This window comes from Clarias gariepinus, chromosome 19, assembly GCF_024256425.1.
Source record: "Clarias gariepinus isolate MV-2021 ecotype Netherlands chromosome 19, CGAR_prim_01v2, whole genome shotgun sequence".
Taxonomy (NCBI): domain Eukaryota; kingdom Metazoa; phylum Chordata; class Actinopteri; order Siluriformes; family Clariidae; genus Clarias; species Clarias gariepinus.
Genome location: NC_071118.1, coordinates 22,154,568 through 22,172,500, shown reverse-complemented (window position 1 = coordinate 22,172,500; position 17,933 = coordinate 22,154,568). Strand labels below are relative to the sequence as shown.

The 17,933-nt window shown below is 39.0% G+C and overlaps 1 protein-coding gene across 8 annotated transcripts in view; it reads right to left on the bottom strand.

Moving 5' to 3' along the window:
* LOC128507346 (transcription factor 4-like) overlaps positions 1–17,933 on the bottom strand; it is a 160,306-nt gene that overhangs the window by 35,455 nt on the left and 106,918 nt on the right. The gene's annotated exons all lie outside the window — the stretch shown is intronic.

The following is a 17,933-nucleotide window of genomic DNA, read 5'->3' as shown; positions in this document are numbered from 1 at the left end:
TGCCAATCCATCGCAGCGCATAAGCACACAGTACAGTACACACTATCTGGAAGTGCCTATTAGTCCATGTCTTTGGACTGTGGAATGAAACCAGAGTTTCCAGAGGACACTCACCAAACACGGAGAGAACACACAAACTCCTTCACACTTACAGTGCTGCATATTTTCCAGGAGAGGTTTGATCACATAAGACTGATGATAATGATACAAAAGAAATGTACAATTTAATGCTTTAATATTGAATTTTTCTCTTTTCTTTCTGAGATCCCATCAGGGTCAGAGTTTGTGCAGAATGGAGGAGATATGGTTTTGTTTTAAAGCACTGTTTTAAGGCAAACCACTGTTGGACGGATGGATGGATGGACGGAAGGAAGGAAGAATAAACTCCTAATTCTTAGATTCCTAAACTATATTGCATACTACGCATTCTACACTCCACACTGGCCAAAATATTAGAGTGTGACAGATAGGCAAAATTCAATATATGATTTAAACGCAGAGTGACAAACGAGAATTTCGAATAAATTAAAGAGAAATAAAATTGAGTAAAAAGTAATGTTAGTAAAGAAGAATGAGATGGAGAGATGAAGGCACAGCTGCATGTCCAAAAGTGGCCCATTTTGAGCTTGTTTACATGGTTTTCTGCAAATGAATTCAAGATGGTGGAGGAGCTCAGGGGAAAAGAAAGTCCGAGCCAATCGCATTCTGATCAAACACACAAAACTGAACAATTTTCAGCTTCTAATTATCCGTAACTCAGATTAAATAAAGGCCCTGGAAGAAGGAATCATACAGTAGGGTCCAACATTCGGCTCTCGCTGCCAACCCACCAATTATCAACTAATAAAACTTTTTGTTCACAATTTCCACAAAATTAGAACAACCAGATATCATTATTTTCTTTCAAGCTGAACTCCAATAGCAGGACGCGTACTGTACACTCTCAACACTGTGCTAAATGCTTCCCTAATAACTAACAGCTGATGCCCTTTGTGTTTTCCTCTCCTTTAAGTCACACTTAATTAATATGTATATTAGTAAACGTTAATGAAATATACCATCCAGGTTAAACCCTTTGAATCTGTTAATAAAATAAAAAGCAATGAGTAAAATAAAAAGATGCTTATAGTTTAGGCTTAGTGGCCTCTAAAAGTTAACACACATTCTACAGGTAGACTATTATATTATATTATATTAAACTATATTATATTATATTATATTATATTCTATTATATTATATTATATTAAACAAAGCACAATCTCCCTATAACAGCAAGTCCCACTGAATCTTAAAAACCTACAAATTTGTCAGTAATTAACCTGGAAAATATGACAGATATTAACTTTCAAGGCTGTAGTTATAGAAAAATAATCAACACACACACACACACCACTCGCCTGCTGGCCATGTAAAGGTTGTGGAATCTCGTATAAAGGTTAAAAGCATTCAAATCTGAACTTAGCCCCTTAGAACTTAGACTCAAATCTAAGTAGACTTGACCCCAAAGTCCAGTAGCCCTTCATACCATGACCGGGTGAGGAGTACTCAACCCTGATCGGCTGTGCCACAGAAGGTCTCAAGCAAAATATCTTGTACTTGGGCAGAACTCGAATCAGGTATGAGAGCTATAACTATATCTGATCACTGAAGTGGACCGCTATGTAGAATTGCAATATAATCGATACATCCTGCCTTCTCCGAAAGGAACGATATGATGCAATCATCATTCCTAGTGTGAGAACAGGCTCGGAGATAAAGCGGAACTTCCTCCCCCTGTTCACACTGCACCTGTCAAATCCAGTGGAAACCATTTCCCATATGAGATCACTACAATACTCTAAACGTGAACTAACGTGAAGAAAACTTTGTGTGTGTGAGCGTGTGTGCATGTTGCCATGGAGACAGGAACTCTGGATAGTGGGAAAGCTCGTCAGGTTTAACGGGTCTGCAGCACAGATGGCGGTGAGAAATAACAAAAAAAAGAAAAGAAAAAAAAGGATGATGTTTAAATAATAAACACTGCTTTCTTCCACACGATCTAGCACTCTAATCCTTGTCTTCTTCTCCTCTTCTTCTATCCTTCACTTTTTTCTCCATTGTCCCCTGTGTTAGGAAGCTGCCAGGGAGCAAGTGTTCCTCTGTGGCTTATGCAAATCCGGGAGTACACACACACACACACACTTACACACATTTTGGCAGCATAGAAAAGACAGACTGTATTAAAGTGTGTGTGAGAGAAAGAAGAGAGAGAGAGAAAGAGAGAGAGAGAGATCAGATAAGTGGCTCTGACCCTTTCTTTCTCTGTTCATTATTTTATTATTTTGTTCATGTTTGTGCATTGCCAAATTTTTACTTGTTCACCTGAGATATTTTCTGGCTAAAGGTATTACTTTTCACCACCTAGTGGAACCTGCAGGAATATGTTTTTGACATTGTTACAGGACACACACACGCACACACAAAGGTCAATTTCATGAGACCTGTGATTATTTACAATGACAGATGACTTTAGCAGTAAAGTCACTTCCTAGTCCCTCTCTCTCTCTTTTTTTTTCATGTATATATGTGTGTGTGTGTGTGTGTGTGTGAGAGAGAGAGAGAGAGAGAGAGAGAGAGAGGGAGAGAGGGTGAGCGAGAGAGATAGCCAGGGTATAAATGCCATACCCTCTGAAAGAACACATTCAATTTTCCTCCACACTCATTTCAATACGAGAGAGAGAGAGAGAGAGCGCGTCTGTGCATCCCTCTCTGCATTAAACCCCACTGTGTGTATTAATGCATTCATAATGACCTCTCAGTTGTGCTCACAATAACGGGTTAGAGCTCAGCCTTGAGCCACAGGAGAGCAGTCTCACCTCCACCTCCATCATCACCCCCAGTCTCTGTCCTGACATCCATCACTACCTTGACTTCCTGTTTCCAGACTCAGATTTCGATCCATCTTTACCTCCAGTCTCTGTTATCATATCCATCTTCACCTCCAGCCTCCATCCTCACATCCACCTCCATCTTAACCTATAGACTCCATCCTCATGTCCATCCCCATCTGTCTCCATCTTTACATGTTACTGTATCTTAATCTTTACATTATGTCACCCTACTCAACCATACTTCACCATCCTCCACCCTACTCCACCATCCTTCACCCTACTCCACCCTACTCCACCATGCTCCACCATCCTCCACCCTACTCCACCATCCTCCACCCTACTCCACCATCCTCCACCCTACTCCACCATCCTTCACCCTACTCCACCCTACTCCACCATGCTCCACCATCCTCCACCCTACTCCACCATCCTCCACCCTACTCCACCATCCTCCACCCTACTCCACCATCCTCCACCCTACTCCACAATCCTTCACCCTACTCCACCATCCTCCACCATCCTCCACCACGCTCCACCATACTCCACCATCCTCCACCCTACTCCACCATCCTCCACCCTACTCCACAATCCTTCACCCTACTCCACCATCCTCCACCATCCTCCACCCTACTCCACCATCCTCCACCCTACTCCACCACGCTCCACCATCCTCCACCATCCTCCACCCTACTCCACCATCCTCCACCCTACTCCACCACGCTCCACCATCCTCCACCCTACTCCACCATCCTCCACCCTACTCCACCATCCTCCACCATCCTCCACCCTACTCCACCAAGCTCATATTCTAAAATACATTAACATTAGCATTCTTTTTTACTTGGTAATGTAAACCTTGAGACAGTATATTACTGAGCGTTGCTGAATGGCTTAACTGTAGCAGTTGCCACTCCACTCCTCTTGTGACTCACCACTGCTACTCATCTTCCTCGTTCCTGAGATGTTCACCTCCATCTCAGCGTGTTGAGAGGAAGCTCAGTAAGTAAACGTTCTCTACTACTGACTGGATGGTTGAACTGTTGTGAGAACTGATTCAGAACTATTACTGGTCTGTTAAATGAGTCACATTAACCCCCGCATGTTCATCTCTTTGCTTAAGCTGGATACGTGGATCATATACGTTACTTACAAGTTACATTACATAAGAGCAAATAAATACAATTCTCCATATTTTTACAGATCTCGATTTTTTTTATGTCCTCACATTTACAGCCACGTATTAATATCAGATTCCACCTTCCCTTTACTACTGGTATTTCTCTTTTCAGTTTTTTTAATGGAGGTAAAAATGGATTTATTATTATTATTATTTTTATTATTATTTTCTTTCCAACTGCATTTATTTACAGTAATACTTAGAAATAACATAAGGACACAGCTAAAAATAACCCAGGTGAGGCAGAAGGGAAAAATTCTGTTTGGTAGACTGATTTACGGAGGCAATTCTCCATGCTGTCAGATCAGACGGTGTATAATATTCGCAGGAGTTAACGGAAGGCAGAAGGACAGAAAATAAAAATCACTCTATTAGGAGGGAGGCGGTAATTAGAAAATGAAAACGCAGGTTTTATTCCTATATTTCCACAGGTGACAGATCTTCACTTCGCTTCCTCCTTTATTATTTACCTTCTGCCTTTCAGGTAGTGAGATTTTGGCAAGTGTTCATTGTGTTTTCCTTTTTTGAGTTTAATCTAATTACTGCCATATGTGTGAGGCTGCCAGAGTCACTTACAATTCGCTCTGTCTCACTAACACACACACACACAGTTGGTCAACGTTCTGTATAACATCTCATGAGTTCTGTATTACAATATATTATATCTGTAAACCTGTAAAGTAATAACACGCCGACACACAGGTATACGACGGACCCGTTCGCTTATACACCTGTATAATGGTAGGTGTAGCTTTAAGAAATAGGTTACGTCTCATTTGGATGAAAAAGAAAGAATATATTATTAATAATTAAATTTTTGAGAGCTAAATAATTACAGAAAATAAAATGACAGGTAAAGTCATTGTGTGTGTTTAAGCTGCCAATACACTCTTGCAAAAAAAAAAAAAAAAATATGCAAACACAAGAGTGTACAGTTGTGCTAATGGATAAATAGGCTGCTGTGTGTGTGTTTGTGAAAATGAGAGAGAGAGAGAGGCATGCTCTTGACCCACAGGAAATACACAGAGAGAAATAGGCGGCAAGATGGCTGCCGTCCAAACCCATCTCTATGGTGATATACTAAGGGAGCTTTTCATGGGGCAGATGGGTACACTGTAATCCGATTGGTCGGAACGCTGTCGCTAACGAGCCGGTCACGTGACCGAAAACTGTTACGGCGACGCCTAGCCATTGGCTGGGACGTGATTTAGCGCGCGGCAGGCGGATGACGCAGAGTCGCGTCACGTCAGCGACTCGTGCGGCGTCCAAAATAGTCCCTGGCACCTGATTCACTGCGCTGTGAAACCTCTAGGGAAGAGAATGAGGGAGGTTTCAGTACCAGTGCGCTATTTGTTCATCGCTCTGTAGCGGTACAGTCGCATAAACACATAAACATCTCATAAACATCTCAACGGCATCAGAGTTTGAGACGTGCCCTGTAAGTGATTACTACACTGGGACTTGGAAAGGTTTCGCTGTCCACAGTGTTATTAGTCATATGACATGCTGTATTATATTAAATGCTCACATATTCTTATTATTGAATTAATATTGTAATGGGTCACGTTTCCATTCACACGAGAAAGACCAGCCATACTCATACACACGACACCTGTTGTCTTTAACACCCTGCAAAGCATTCTGGGTAGCAGGCAGCCACCAACCTGCAGCAGAACCCAGAACACTAGTGCGTGATGGTGGTGGTGGTGTAGTGACTCGGGTGTAGCCTGAAACACGGTCAGATGGTGCACTGTTCGGGACACGGAGCCAAATCAATTTTCAGAGGATTAGCAGCGGAGATGAGAGGAAATCTGGAATGGTTTAAGCAGGGCTGCAGACAGACCTTTGGAAGTGCTACCTTGGGAGAGAGAGAGAGAGAGCGAGGGAACAGAGAGCGGGGTAACGAGGAGGAGTGGAACGACTCAAGCTCGCTCTTCTCTCTTTCGCTTTCTCCGACTGTTTATCTATATGAAATCTTTCTCAGACAAACACGGCTACTCGCGGTGACTACTAAAGATATGAACAGAAGAGAATGAACGAGAAAAAAGGGGAAGACAACCATGGAAAGATGAGTGTGTGTGTGTATGTTTTTGTGTGTGTGTGTCTCTGGGTTTTGGAACGCGAAGAACCTGCGTAGTTGTTGCGGAGCTGGTGAGGCGCCAACTGGCTCTCTGACAGTCCATTAATTGCCTCCATAAATAATCAATTGATGGGAGTAATTAAGAGAGATCTCAAAGTTTTAGAAAAACATTCTTCACACACACACACACACACACACACACCCATAATCTTTGAGGGAAAAAAAAACCCACTTCCTTGTTTCTCTCACTTCCATAACCCTCTACTCCCCCAAACCATCTCATGGCCATCTGCAAAAGCATGTGCCATCGTTACGCATCTGCATCCCACACACACACACACACACACACATCCTCTCTTGGCAGGCTAGCGCAACTCTGTTACCACAGTCTTTGTGTAGCTGTTGTTAGCGCCTGTGTTGTTTGTGCTGTTTTTAGAGCGATGTGCCACTCTTACAACTCGCACTGGCACCATCGCCAGTGTGTTCATAAAGGTAGAGAAACATTGTGGGCATGCGCATCTTTAAGAAGAAAAATGCTTACCGAGGAGTGCTACACACACACACTCACACACGCTACAAAAGCACAAAACCTAAGCATGTCAAACATACTCCTATAAATACTATATATTAATATCAAACATGCAAACATGTAGTCTGGTGAATCCTTCGTAATCAGAATATAATTACACACACACACACAAAAAAAAAACCCAAAGCTTGCAGTGAGCTCGATGCCTACGTCTGGGTCGTTGCCGCGGCGGCACAGAGTGGCGCAAATCTCCTGTACAAAGTGGGCTGGGTTTAAACAAATCCGTTATTAAGAGGTGGGGTTAAATGTGGTGTCCAATTGAATCCTCTGAATTCCTTTAAAAACAGAGATGATGTGCAGTACATCATCATGCTGCATGCTTACACATCTTCCATCGATGTTTGGTGACAAAAATAGTTTGACGCTGTGTCGGTGTTACTCTGATCACATTTTCATGATAAATTGTTCACCTGTAATTATAACATTGTGTAAAATATTTAATAGCCAACTATTCGTCCGTATATAACAGTTTGCTTCAAAACTATGATCAAATATTCTTGCGGGACCTGAATGCTACACAGCCAGAGACGCACGCAAAGAAAATAAAAATGAAAAAAAAAAACAGTAAAGAGTAATGGACTCATATATGCTGTGACACCAGCAGAAACAATGATCAGCATTTTTTTTTTTTTTTTTAGGAATCTGCTAAAGCTCTTCTAGAGACTCTGACTCTCGCAGCTGCTTCTGGTTTGGCAAACTTTTTCTGAATTCTGGTTTTTGTCTGTGTGATACATTATTTTGCCTTCTTTCCTAAAAATTTTGTAGCATTGATTTATTTTTTTTCCCCCTGTTGGAAAAATTCCTTAGAAATAATGCAGTAGCCATAAAATAAATATCAAGGACAAAAAAAGGTATGAAAAAACATTACGGTGTGTAGGAGACTGCGCAGCTAAGACAATAATAATGATAATAATAAAAATAATAGTAATATTGTGACATTTCAGTGTGAAGGAGCTTCGTATTGGGTACGTAATCTGTTTATGTCAATAAAGAACATAACGAACGAATTAAAGGAAAGAACATGAGTAAGAAATGGGACGGGGCTTATAAGACTGAGCCTGAAGTCAGGAAAAATACCGTCTTATCCCTGCGTCTGGGCTAAGAGTAGGTCTCGAGAGGCAGAAACACGTGCACACACACACACTCTCTCACGAACAGGTTCAAAAATCCCACTGTGTCAGTTCAAATCTGAACAGGAAATACACTCGAGGTACACAGTATTTCTGTTCCTCGTTACAGTCCATATCGCTGCTCAAGTAAACAGGATGATATATAACACAATCAATCACGTGCATCGATATAAGAGACACACACATGAACACACTTCATCTTCTCTGTCAGTGTTGTTTCAGGTTTTAATGGACGTCATTTAGACGCCGAAATTACACTAATCACATCGACATCAAAAACTTCAAGGGTATAGACAACTAAGGGAGAGAGGGGAAAAACACACCCACACGCACACACACCCACACACCAACACACACCCACACACGGCCCCATATAAAGTTAATTGGGATTAGGATGCAGGCCTTGGGCCTCAGACTCGAGCTTCCTTATTACACGAGTTACGAGGCGTAATGATGAACATATGGATAGAAGTCCAATACAGGACGGGCCAATCAGAGGCAAGTTATTCGGCGCAGATTGTAATAATAAAACAGGGCGAGATCAAAGACGTGATTACTTTCATGTTTTTTTTTTTTTCTTCCCCACTGGAACTGGACTGCGTATAGGAAAAACAGACCTTGCGTTTAGCTGAATTAGTGATCGATCAGCAGCGGGACGCGTGGGTTGTGTTTGTGCGGGAAAAAGAGGAAAAAGAGCTCTCTGGTGCCCTGTCTATGTTATGCAATGGCTAGGACAGTAGAAGCGGCGAATATATATATATATATATATATATATATATATATATATATATTTGCTATATATTCCCCTCTAACAAAATATATATGGCCAGAAACCATTTCAAATTTTTCACATTAGGGCTCATTATGTAACCGTGTTCAATAAAATGATTATATCACAGACCCCAGTCTGAGAATCACTGCTAGAGTAGAATAAGCATCTTTATAATTATGATCTACTTTACACTGTGATGTCAAATGAAGGACAATCACAGAATTGTCTTTTAATGACGATTATGAACGACCTGCTTTAGCTCATTAATCCAGTGATATCTAGTTTAGTTAAGATCATGGGGGATCAATTAAAAATGTTCTGCACACATACATAGAGCTGCAAAACATAAATAAATAATAATAAAAAAATCTGAAATATTAAATAATAATGCATATTCAGGAAAAAATACTGTATATATATTAAAAAAGCGCTATCCAGCAATACATGTGTATGTCATCTTTGAACTGAACTCAATAAATAAATACATAAATATAAACAAAAAAATGTGTAATTCTTTCTTGGTATTATTTCTTAACAAAAATGATCAAAACAATATTTTGCCTTTCTTCATATTACAAGCTTTCATGTGATGTGAGCATGAATATATGACCTCTTTATCATATACTCTTGCGATATAATTTGTGGATGGAAGAGAAGTGCGTCTGTGTGTGTGTGTGTGTGTGTGTGTGTGCGTGTGCACTGTTTCAATAGGATTTACTTTAACAAAGAGTCTCTTTCAGGGCCATAATCGAGGACGAGTGTGTCACAGCCAACATTTAGAGCTGGAGCGTGGAAGGATGGACTGACAAAGCAGAGGAAGAAGAAAAAAAAAGAGAGAGAGAGAGAGAGAAACACGGTGAGAAGCACGAGTCAGAAAAAAGAGAGAGAGAGAGAAAGAGAGGGAGAAGATGTAAGGATGAAGCTGAAAGAGAAAAAAGAGACACTGAGGGGAGCTGTGTAGTTCGGCACTTTATTGAAAGTCACGTCTTGCTTGTCTGGGTTTTGCTGAAGCTCTGGCATGGGAACTTACACGCACACATATACAAGAACACACGAACACACACACAACACACACACACGCATGCAGCTGCTCCTGTACATCACATTACAGCTCACACGTGTGTGAGAGGACAGGAGAAAAAAAAAAAAAAAAACACATAATACCTCTGGGATCTGGGCTGTACGCTCAATTTGCCCGAGCTCCTTCAGCTCATAACTTTACTCTGTAAACATTTCACTGCGTCTCTTTAACATTTCTACTCTCTTGGTATAATCCCTCCTTTAATTTCATTACACTATTAGATTGTTTTTATTACAACATTTTTTTTTCATTATAGTCATGACTTAACATATTACGTTTCCTCCTTGGATAGCTTCTTATTCTTTGCTGTACTATATTTTAGGGACATATATCCGTTCTAATATACAAAACAAAGCAAATGTATAGGAGGCAGATCATCAACTTAAAAAAAAAAAAAAAGGATAATCATGAATAGTGTTTTCTGCTTCAACTTCTACACTCATTAAAATCTCCAGCTTTAATGAGTGCCTGGAACACTGGAGGCCCTTTTCATGAAGTGTTAGCGTGTAGGTTGCTGGTATGGAGCTCTGTAATTGGTGGGAAAAGGGTTTTCTCACTGAGCGGTAACGTCCGTCCCATAAGAGCGCGATCGAGGAGAGCGAGAGCCGGTGACCGCGCCAGCCGTCTGGAGCACCTCGTATAAATGTCAGGAAGCATGCTGTGTCGCGCTGCTCATTGGTGGGAGGATTTTTTTTTTTTTAACTATTAAATGTTTTTATTTTATTTATAAAACAAACATATTTATAAATTCACAAAAATTTATGTGTTCCTTTAAATTGAAACAAAACAAGGTAAAAAATGTCCATATTAACCTAGTGCTACATCAGAGTGTGAAGAGCAGACGTATGATCGAGCACATACTCCGAACTGGATCAGAAATTGTTACATGATGACAGCAGTAAGCTTCTTCATTGTATTATATTAAAACGACTGTAGGGAAAAGCATACAGTAAAGTGAAGTGTAGAATAGAAGTGATGAAGAGGAGTGGAATTAAAAATGTCAATTTTGGTTTAAAATTGAAAAATAATACAGTTAAATATTATTATTATTATTATTATTATTATTATAAATCTCTGGATTATAAAAAATTTATGTGCAATTTTATTTTTGTTTAATCTAATACATATAACAATAACAATTAGCAATTTAAAATTAATAATTTATCATTGAAATGAACTTTACATTATTTTATTTTTATATTTTTAACTTAATACATTTTATGTAATTATTGTCATTGTCACTGTCAATTAAAATGTGTGTATATATACATACTTTTTTTTTTTTTTACCCCCAGAGAAATCAGGTGTGTGTTGTTTTATTCCAATGTGTGTACCTTTAAACCCGAAAGTATATACTGCCTTCTGTTCTGAACCCCAACCTTTCCCCCCATTTAAAAGTCCAATTTTGCGCAGAGGAAGATTTTGGCACAAGTTTATGAGAGCTAATTAAAACTTGAAGAATATTCAAACAGGATTTTAGCATGACAATGCGAAGCGGCCAGCGTTCTGCGTGTGTCGAGGCCTTTTGTTTTTGAGGTGCCTCTTGCTTTTGTTGATTCATTACACGAGCCTGCTCTCCCTCCCGCTTTATGTCATTCTTAACTTTTAGCATTTAAAAAAATAATAATAGAAAATAAATTATATATATATATATATATATATATATATATATATATATATATATATATATCAGGAATTGCCATTGTAACTTTTAAAACGCCATTAAACATGACAAAATGCAACTCAAATACTGTTTATGCCAGAAGAAGTTCACTAGTTTCAAGTCACAAACAAGAGGCAAAACAGGAAAAACACGGCAAATAATAAAAGCTATAAAAGTATAAACCGGGGTTGTGTATTCCAATAAAATTCCATTCACACACACACATACATACACAAGCTTAGAAAACATTCCGCAGTGCGGTCGTGCAGCGTGTGCTGCTTTTTTTCCGGGGATGCACGCACCATCTTGAATGTGTGTTTTAAACTTCTGTGGATAAACGATCACAGCGAGATGCTTGGCATGGAATCAAGACGGACACAATAGCCCACGTATCATAAACAATACAAAAAAAATAATCAGTCACAAAGAAGCTAGTGTGCTTACGAAAGGAGGAATAGAGATGCCCGTCTGTGTGTGTGAGACAGAGAGAGAGAGAGAGAGAGAGAGAGAGAGAGAGAAAGAGAGAAAGAGGATGCCCTCTCACTTCTGGGCACACAGAAAAGAAAGAAAGAAATAGACACAAACAGAAACAAAAAGAAAATCATTATCTAGACACAGAGCAAGGAAAAAAAAGGAGTTAAAATCACCCGGTAAGAAGGTTAAACGATAGAGCTTGAGTTTTTCTAATTCTCATTTCTTTATAAACAAACAAACAAATAAAATCCAACAGTTCACAAGTTGTAGGTAACGCAGTCTTATTTTGGAAATGCTCAACCATCAGCACCACAAATAAATAAAGCACTAAAGTTATAATTCACTGTAACTACTGCAGTAGGACAGTGATACTGTTAATTAATAATATTTAATGGAAAATAGGTCATATTTCAGATTTCTAAACCTTGAATAAAAATGTCATATTTCACAACATTTCTGTATGATTTTTTAACCTTAAAAAATAATTATTATTATAATAATTATATATATAATAGAAATATTCTAAAAATATATATAGAGTTAAAGTGATTGTTTTTTGTTTTGTTTGCAAAGGAGCTATATGTTGTGTGTATGTGTGTGTGTTTGTGTGTGTGTGTGTGTGTGTGTATAATACAATGCTATTGGGATAAGCTCAGGGCCTGTGGCCTTCTCACCCTTAATCACATTGAAACAACCAAGAGACAGAGAGAGACAGAGAGAGAGAGAGAGACAGAGAGAGACGGAGAGAGAGACAGAGAGAGAGAGTAACTCAGTCAAACAATTAGAGAGAAAAACAAAACTCCAGTTTAAAACTCTAAGTTCATCTCTCTCTCTCTCTCTCTCTCTCTCTCTCTCTGTTGTCATTCGTTTCAGGGCCTTGACATCTCCCAGGTACGAGTGGAATGAAAGGAACATTGTGTTGCACTGAATCATGCTTCAGACAAACACGTTTTTAATCACGACAAACCTCTTAATTTGAAACAGACTGCACGCAGCTCAACTCAAAGTAAATGTTAGCTTTTGTTTTTTATTTTCTTCCTATTTTTTCCTCCTGTTTGTCTTTCAAATGTAAATGACAATATATTCGCTTAAGTCAGAGCTCGTTGGGTATTTTTCCCTCTCTTTCAAAGATGACACCGGCTGATTTGCTCTAAATTGCGCGGGATTGAATTAAGACGTTCCTCCGGCTCTGGCTGTATTTTCATTATGACCCATTTGAGATAATTGAAAAGAACTGAATCCACGCTAACGGCATTATGATGTGAACAGCTGCAAATACACTGCATCCAAACATGAGCTCTCTCTCTCTCTCTCTCTCAAACAGACACACACACACACACACACAAACACACACACTTTGGAAACAAAACGCTTTTTTCTAAAACACATGCAGTAACAAGAAAGACACTTTCTGAATTCAGGACAAACTCCTTGTTTAGACATGTTTGACATGCAGAGGAAACTGCAGCAAGACTAAGCGGGTGAGGATCTCAGCCCAGGCGGCTGACCCTGAGATCCGAGCGCGGCTACCGAGGCGGCACAGCACGTGTGTGTGAGAGATGACAAAGCTAAATCAGCTGTCATTTCATTGAGAGACGAGTGGAGCTTACCGCTTTGCCGTTGTAGTAATACACGCCGGGGATGGTGTAAGCGCAGTACATCTCTTCCTCTTCTCCTCTGTTTTCCCCCTCTTTTTTCCCCTTGTCCGTTAGCGTGCCCAAAACAAGTATTTTAGTTTGGAAAAACTTGCTGTCTCTCTCTCTCTCTTTCTCTCCCCCCTCTTTTTTTCACAACAATTCCTTCAGTTGCATTTTCCCATATGGCCGGGGAAAAGCGTAGTGAATATGCAAACGAGGGAGAAACCATTTCTGACGTCGGGGTTATTGAAGGGGAGGAGCGCAGACAGACCCTCCCTCCCTCTCTCTCTCTCTCTCTCCAACTCGCACCCTGAGCGCGCGCGCACACACACACACACACACACACGCACACTTTCTTCTTTCTGTGATAAATCTGGAATAGATTGACGCTCTGAACTCTGCTGAACTCCTTAAAAGACGAACGAATATCAGTTTTTTTTTGCTCGTACTTCTTTCTTCCTTTCCAAGATTCTCTCTCTCTTTCTTCTCTTATCTATTTTTATAGCATGGCCACATGAACTCCACTAACAAGGACAAAAAATAAAAAGACAAACTCACGTTTTTGTATATCATATTTATCTAATCTAAAGTCTATCTATCCATCTATCTATCTATCTATCTATCTGTCTGTCTGTCTGTCTGTCTGTCTGTCTATCTATCTATCTATCTATTTATTTATCTATCTATCTATCTATCTTATCTATCTACCTAATCTTTGCGCTAGATAAACATGAGTGGCCTCTGAATACAAATAGAATACAAGTGCTGTTAATAATCTCTCTCTCTCTCTCTTTCTCTCTCTGCTTCAATTTGATTAAAAGACGAGAGGCAGGAAGGGAATCGTATGATGCACATCTAATAACTTCACCATCTGTCTTCGGCGCTGGCCCGCCACCAACATTGTGTGTGTCAGCCGCTGCCTGAGAACCCAACTTACAATTAGGAGGAAGAAAAAAAAAAAAAACAGTGCAAGTAAAGAGGAAAGAACAAAAGAAGGAAAGAAACGTGTCTAAATACAGATAAAAGGTATCAGAAAAAGAGAGGGAGAGAGAGAGAGAGAGAGAGTCATGAGCACCTGCAAGAGGTGATGGATGAGGCAATGGAAAAGGGCACGTTTACTTATGGTGTATACACACACACATACACACACACATTTTTTTTTTTATATAAGTGTTGAAACAAATGTACCATGGGAACATTCCCAGTCAATGACCCACTGTGTGTGTGTGTTTGTGTGTGTGTATGCATACATGTGAGTGTGTGCACTGCAACAGTGATCTCAAGGTGGCTGGAATATTGTTGTATGAGATATGCATAAGAGCCAAGAGAAGCTAGAACATCACACACACACACACACACACATACACACACACACGCGCGCACACAGACGAAACATCAATACACAGTCTCAAAGCCAAAAGCATGGAAGACACACTTGGTGGACATAAAGTGAGGAAGAGAAGACTGAGAAAAACAGGTCATCTTTTCAGGTGAAAGATGACTCCATCATCGCTCTCATCCTCCTCCTCCTCATTAAATGATGCTGAGCAGGAATGCGTCAGTCAGGAACATAAAAAATTTTTTTTTTTTAAATATATATATATAAAAACATAAAAATGACTTCATATATATATATATATATGTCATTTTTTAGTAAGCTTAATTAAATTCAAATTTTGTTATATTAACCAAATAATAATAATAATAATAATAATAATAATAATAAACACTCTGTTAATTATGTCCTTCTGTTATGTGAATATTAAATGCACAGTATAAAATAAATGTACACAAATGTACACACACACACACACACAAACGCACACACACACACACACACATTGGGCTGGCTGTAGCAGCTCTCCTACAAGTGAAGTGTGTGAGGCTGCCAAATTTAGCTCATCAAGGAGACAAAAAGAAAGAGGGAGACAAAAAAAAAAAAACTCCAACCTCTGGGAATAGATCCCAAAAGGAAGTAAATGGTTCACATATGCCAAAGCGAAAGGCTTTCAGACATCGTCGATTTAGATTGTTTTACCATGGCTAGTTTTGTTTCCTTATATATATATATATATATATGTATATATGATATATATATTTATATATATAAAATTTCTGAGCTGTTTTGGTGAGCCTCCCTCTTTCCTGAACATGCTTTCTATCGGAAGCGGCGGTCTTTTTTCATTTGTTTGTTTTCACTCGTTAGAAACTTTGCCAATATTAAATTTCCTTGTCTTGTTTCTTCTTTATTTCCTCCGAAAATGATTCAAGTTAACTATTCCTCTGGATATTATAAAGTAACAGTGCAATACAAACGAAATATTAACTTCCTTTACCACTAAATATTATGTTTAATAATGTGAAATTGAATAAAATGTGCATGTCAGGTGGAAATACGATCTTGAATTGAAAACAGAAAACACACACACACACGCAGAGTAAGAGAGAGAGAGAGAGAGATCCACCAGACAGTGCAATCTGCCGAAAACCACACTTTTCCCCTCTTGTGGTTCTTTTCGACCACATTTCTACACACAAAGCCAACGACTCTGATCTTTCTGTTATCGTTTCCACGTTTTTTAATGGAGAGAAATGCGGCTCTGCTGCCAGCAATGCGGGCCAAGCTACCCCTTCTACTCATGGGTTAGGGGGGGTACACGGTTATAGCAATAATCCGATCGTAATAAAATAGAAATATTAAAGCGGCATGGAATAACCCTGAGTGTCTGACAGCACCAGGAGCTTGTGTTTGGTACGAGGCAGCGTTTAGCTTGTTCTCAGTGAAATGTGACTGACTGATGTGAAACGTTTAAGTAGGAGCTTTGCAAAGCTTAAATCTTTTAAAACGCTGCAAAATCACTCGGTTTGGAACGTTCCTGCGAGAGCCGTGGGGCTTATATTGTCATTTTCAGAAAAGCCAGATTTGGGCAGAAATATGGACTCGAAAGGGCTAAAAATATTTTTGTGTGTATCAGAAAATAAATCACTCCTATGCCATTCTCTAAAAATTTTTTTATTCTAGTCAACAATAATGATAATATATATATATATATATATATAAAAACGTGTAGTCTTTTATACGTTAACATTGTCTTAAATTTCACATTTGAGTTGCTGGAATTTTTTTGTTTAATGTTACGTCTGTTTATTTTGCATTTAAATAATTCCTTTTGCTTTCTGAGCACCATGCCTAATTATTTAACAGTAAAATAAAAAGGCAATGAGAAATTAAAACGGACACATTGTCCCTTTTTTTTCCTCTTCAGACAAAGATAGAGGAACAACAAATTATTTTACTGCTTACTTTTAATCGTCTCAAACTCTTATTAGGCATGCGAACGCACTAAAGGCTAAAGATGGCTACACAAATATAGAAAACTAATTAGTGAAGAATAGACAGCGCTCTCCAAATATCATAGCGAGATGCATCAACCGAAGGCCAATATCTCTCCGTAAGACAAAGACGTGCTTAAAGTCCGTGCTGAAAAGGGGTTTAAAAGCGTGCAGAGAGAGCGATGAAGGCCGTGAAATAAAGAGAGAGGAATAAAGAGAGCGAGTTGTGTATTCACACGGCCCATTGTGTTCCCTAAATCAGCTTTATTTCACTCAGCGTGGCGTAATCGCCGGATCACACAAACGCTTCTTTAAAAACAAAGCAAAAACATTGTTAAGGCTAATGAGGAGCCTCCGTTTCTGTCTTTTATTTTTAATGAATCCTTTTTTTTGGTCAAGTTTTTTAGTCGGCACCTAATTCAATTGCGAGGTCGTTTACAATAAAATGGCGAAACCAAAACCGAGCAGGAATAAAACTGAAGAAAAAAATCGAAAAACAAAAACACATAGGCAACATAATTAAGCAAACGGTGAACAAGGGATGAATGTGATCAGGTCTAAGCAGACTTCTCAAAAATCTCAAAATCTCAAAAATATGCATGTTGTCAGAAACAAACAAACAAACAAAAAACTTCTTTCTCTAAACTTGTTTTCAGCTTCTTGAACCTTCGAACCCATGGCTGAGTCCAATTGTAATCTCAGAAATGGCATTAATCAAGCCAGGGCCTTGCACGATTCTGACAAACATTAAACACAGTAAGCAGGCAATTATGTATGCATGATTTAATCGGCAACTAATTAATATGCAAATGTATTCATATGTTAGTTACTAAATTAAAAATGCAAAGCAGCCCTTATGGTGAATCTGTGATTTCTGCACAAACATGGAGTTTGAAAATAATAAAAAAAAAAGAAAAGAAAAAAAAACATTCAGACTTGTGCAGTTTTATTTTTCTTGCTCTTCCACATGGCAACCTGTTGCTGTTGTGAACAAGTATTTTTATTTTATTTATTTATTTTTTCAAACCAAACTGAGGATGTGGGAATGTTCTGAACACAGGTTTTAATTATGTATCAGTACAAATTAAAATAGCGTTAATAGGGCTGAGCTTCAAAACTAAGCAAT